The following is a 4,725-nucleotide window of genomic DNA, read 5'->3' on the forward strand; positions in this document are numbered from 1 at the left end:
GCAGGATTCAACATTCGGATAATAACTGCTCCAGCAAGGTCTCCAGCTGTTGATTTAAGAATGCCTGGAAAATCTGTTGCATTGTGGTTCCTGATGACTAGAGTTGTGCACCTCAACCTTTTAAAAGTGTTCATATTTCTGTAATTGAGCCGAATATATAGTAGCTACAGGACTCTCACAACCTTAGTTGGGCTCATCACTACCAGAATGGATACTGTGATGGGCTCAGTGGAGTAGTGGCACCACCCCGCATAGCTTCAGGTCTGTGCAAGAACACTGCCTTGATGAACAGATGAAGAGTGATGTCTGTGAGCGAGGAAGGTTCTCTCAATCTGACCGGCACTCCTTTAGTCCACATCAACAACTGCAACCTGCTGCCTCTTTATGGAGAGTGTTAATATCCTACTATAATGAAAACAGTAATTACAGGTATACAAAATATAAGACATGGCAGACTAAAAGCAAGAGAAATTCAAAGCAGATTTTAATTAGATGGATTAAGCAGTTTGAAAGAGGCAATTTGGTGCTGCTTTTAATTACACTGGTACTGTGTATGATTAAAAAGGTTGTGGCTTTTCACAGTGTTGGATTGGTTTTCCTAGAGTCTCAAACTGCTGCTTTTCCCAGAACATAATCCAAATAGTACAAGAGTTCTTTCCTTCTACTGATATTCAGCAAATATAAAAGCACAGCAATAGCTGACTAAATAGAGTGGTTGTCTTCCCTTGTCCTGGAAGAACCCAAGGTCTTAATCACAGGTTAGCTGAGTTCTGCTGAATTCTATTTTTTTGTGTCATATTTGTAAATTTGCTTTCAACTATTAATACCCAATAAGGAAGCTGTTTAAGCTGTTTAGAAGCTGTATTAATTAGTAGTTAGAAGCTGTATTAATAAATAGTACAGTACTATTAAATTCACATGAAGCTAAAACCATACTGCAATACTTAGAATATCTAAAAACTGCAGGATTCAGAATTCTAAAGCTCAAATTACACAGTGGAGTAAAAAGTTACATTATGTTACTATACCTTAGATTTCACACAATATTAACTTTGCTTGTATTTAACTGCAATGTCCAGCAAAATCAGTCTTGATACAAAAAATGAGTGTAGATGCTGGATGTTTTCAGCGTGGAAAAAATATTTGAATATTAATACTATGATGTGCATATTGGACAATTCTATTTTAGTAGTTAAACCTTTCAGCTTTTTGGAATATTTCATTTTTACGTGTATCGCTTAAAGGAGTCCAATGTTTAAATGTTGGAACTCAATATTTTATGAAGCACTACTGCTCAATATAGGTGTAGGTTTTCAAAAATGTAGATCAATATGGTGTATATAATATGTTTCCATTTTTATTAAGTGTCAAAAATCCTTTTGGTAAATGTAAGATCCCTCAGGCTACAAAGAAATTAGATATAATCACATATAGAAGCAGGATATGCACAGAGAAATAGAAAAGAACAACTTTGAAGTATCATCTGAAAGTTTATTTTACATACTGTGCAAAGAATTTGTAATCAGTTAACAGGAAAAAAAAACATTTAAAAACATATAACTGTCTTTCTAAGGCATTTATTGCCTTAAAACAAATGACATTTTTGTGGCTTGATATAAAAGATTAAATAAAAATACATAGCATTGTCATCATTCTCTGTAAAAAATAGTTTCATAACTTTTTTTAACTTTAAATAGGCTAATAAAATAAATAATTTGTACACATGTGTACAGTACCAATCAGATGAGATAATTATGCATTTACAAAGTATGATGCAAAAGTTAAGGAAAAACCCTTATTGTACTGTAAAATCTGGTAAGGTTAACCAGAAATAGCCTGCTTTTGTCTATATTATGAATGAATTATGAGGCAAAACAATGGATTTTCATTCAGTAATATTCCTTCCACAACATGCTAAATGGAGCCATGCACCCTGTCTGAGTCCTGCATGGTTGACTTTTCTTGTATTGTGTATTGAGATGCAATAAAATGGTTAATTGTAGCCGTAGTGCAAGAAGATGTTTAGTGCTCCCACTGCTGGCAGAGAGAAGCAGAGATGGAGAGAAACTTGCTGCTACACTGGTAGAGAAACATACAGTACTTCCCCAAAATCAGAACAGCTATCAATCCTACTGGGGAATAAACCTCCAAATAGTTTAGTTTAGTAGATTTATTGTACTAGATTTGTCGATGTTTAGTTAAATATTAATGCTTTGGCAATACTGTAATCCATAGGTTATTTCAATAAGAGTCTGAATTTTAATACATTTAAGGAACATGTCAGAGCTGTGAGTATCAAAGACACAATCTTTCAGTTTTATGTTTTAGAACTTCTATTGCAGAAAGATACCCAAAACCAAAATTATTCATTTGCAGATTTTGGCTTTCCACACATCTCCTCTTGTTATACCTGAGTTTGGACACTGTTTTTCACCTGCTTTGTGCTCATTTTCCCTCAGCTGTCTACCCCTTTGTGCCTACTCTGTCTTGTTTTCTCCTGCGCCTCATTTATCTGCTACTTTCCCTCTCTCCCTCACATCTTAAGAAGGCTCCACAGCTGAAACCTTGTGTTTCTTTTCTTTACCTTTCTTGATGGAATTAACATTTCCCTGTTACTTTGAATTTGAATGTCAGCACCTCTAAAATACAAGCCTGACCAACAGTTGTATGAGAGAATGCTGAAGATGGTTGCCATTTAATTAGCAGAGGCAAGGTCAGCAAAATTACATAGGTAAAATATGGCAAGAAGAAGAGGAGCCAGAGGAGAAAATTAAACACACCACAAAGGATAAAGCCTGAAACTAAATTATACTGAAACTAAATACAAAATAAAGGATTCCTGCAAACCTGCAGGTTAGTGGCATTAATAAACTGTCATAACATACAAAACAAATGAAAAGGAGCATATCTTTTTGGGCAGTCTTAATTTTTCTGAGCTTTAGAGGATTTAGAATTGCAACAGGCATGGTTAACAGGTTCCACGCACACCAACATTATTCACATCACGAAGGGTAATGCTCCTGTATCCTGCATAAACTCATATTGTCTGAAGAAAAATAAAACAAAGGTATGACAATGAATTAAAGGCCTTTCAACGCCTTGTGAGTAAAACACAATGTTACAGTACATGAACATGAGAAGTTTAATAAACGCTGAAAGAAGGCGGAGAGCATTACCTATCTGCACACAGTAAACCTGAAAACCACTGTAAACGAATCTGTCGTTGGAAGAAATTATTAGAGACAGAATTTAGTAGGCATACAAGATTCCTGGTTTATGTTAAAAAATAAAGGTCTTTCTCGATGTATCACAGATAGAAACTTCCAAAAGGCAAGCAAAATGAAAAGCTTGCAAAGTCATCAGTCCGTCATTTGTGAAAGAACAATTAACACAGAAGTGTGCAAATAGATTCCATTGTCACAGAAAACGTAACGAAATCGAGCAGCAATACATGCAAAACATAAATAAAAACACAGATTTCATGTAAAGTGCAGGTGTGACCAGTGCATAAACGTCCTAAAACATCCCGGAATTGTGTTTCCCAACGACGATGTAGACCACAGGATGTTCCATAGTGTGCAGCTCTGCGAGAAAACGTGGAAGCCGTTGTCCAGGCTGAAGAAAGGAGAAAAGAAAAGGAAGAATGAAACCCTATTTCTAGGGACTTTTAACACTAGTGCTTAGACCTGAATGCTGGAGCTGTACATTTCAACTAATACCACACACACGTATTCCAAAAATAGAGATGGACGGTACAGAGACCGCAGGAAATCATCAGCTGTACAGATAAAACGTCTGAAGAGGCGCAGTTTGAGGTCAGCACACAGGAAAGAACGTTTACATTATGCCCAAAGACTAATAATTCCTTTTTTGGGACTCCTAAACGTGTAAACAATGCAACTACGGACAAAAAAGTCAGCTCGTCAAAAATGCAGAATTACTCCGATAGCTACTCACAATTACAAAAAGGATAGCATCACTATAAATGTAGATAAAGGAGCAAAAATATAGGTATCCACAAGGAACACACAACAACAACACAGAAAAAAGAAATACCAGCAACGGTAAAGGTCACATTAAGGGATGTCAATTTTAAATGTTAGTTAAAACTACGTCTAGTGATTTTGTGCACCACTGAGTGCAGATTACAACAAATTTAGGACCACCAAGTCTCAAACATAATGCTTTCACTTAATCTGAGCCCTAGTTTACAACTTCAGATGTTTATGCTTCTATCTGTGAAAATAAGCACTAATTAGCACTGACTGTAACGGACTAACTGCTTATATCTAATATATAAGCGAAATAATACATAGAAAAAGCTTCAGGGTGGATTGCCAATCATTGCCTGTAAATTACCACAACAAACAGGACTGTTGGAAGAACATGTATCATTATTTGGTGCATATAATGCATAATATAATGCACCAAATTAGATCAATGCATTCTTGGGCAGCATAGAAATTGAAATTCACAGGAATGATGTATTCCAAAGGTAATGCAGACAGAGTCAAAGCCTGAACTACCATACCCATGAAAAGTTTTGCAGGCTTAGAAGCATGGCACAGTTCAGATGACAGTAGGACTTAGATACAGTACTTAAGTCTTCAATTGTTTTTGGCATTATGTCTAAATGCTTTACATCAATGTCCATTCACCACTTCAGGCTGGGATGCAAATAAATGCATTTCTTAACAATATCCTGAAATGAGTGGCAAGGTCTTC

The 4,725-nt window shown here is 35.9% G+C and overlaps 1 long non-coding RNA gene across 1 annotated transcript; it reads right to left on the reverse strand.

Moving 5' to 3' along the window:
• Nucleotides 1-3,248: 3,248 nt before the first annotated feature.
• On the reverse strand, nt 3,249-4,040 carry LOC148652284 (uncharacterized). Its single transcript, XR_015925058.1, has 2 exons — nt 3,958-4,040; nt 3,249-3,615 (listed from the first exon to the last, which is right to left on the reverse strand). It is a non-coding gene; the product is annotated as an uncharacterized LOC148652284 (long non-coding RNA).
• Between the last annotated feature and the right edge of the window lie 685 nt (nt 4,041-4,725).

Source organism: Lepisosteus platostomus, chromosome 11 (assembly GCF_059453375.1).
Source record: "Lepisosteus platostomus isolate fLepPlt1 chromosome 11, fLepPlt1.hap1, whole genome shotgun sequence".
NCBI classification, from domain to species: domain Eukaryota; kingdom Metazoa; phylum Chordata; class Actinopteri; order Semionotiformes; family Lepisosteidae; genus Lepisosteus; species Lepisosteus platostomus.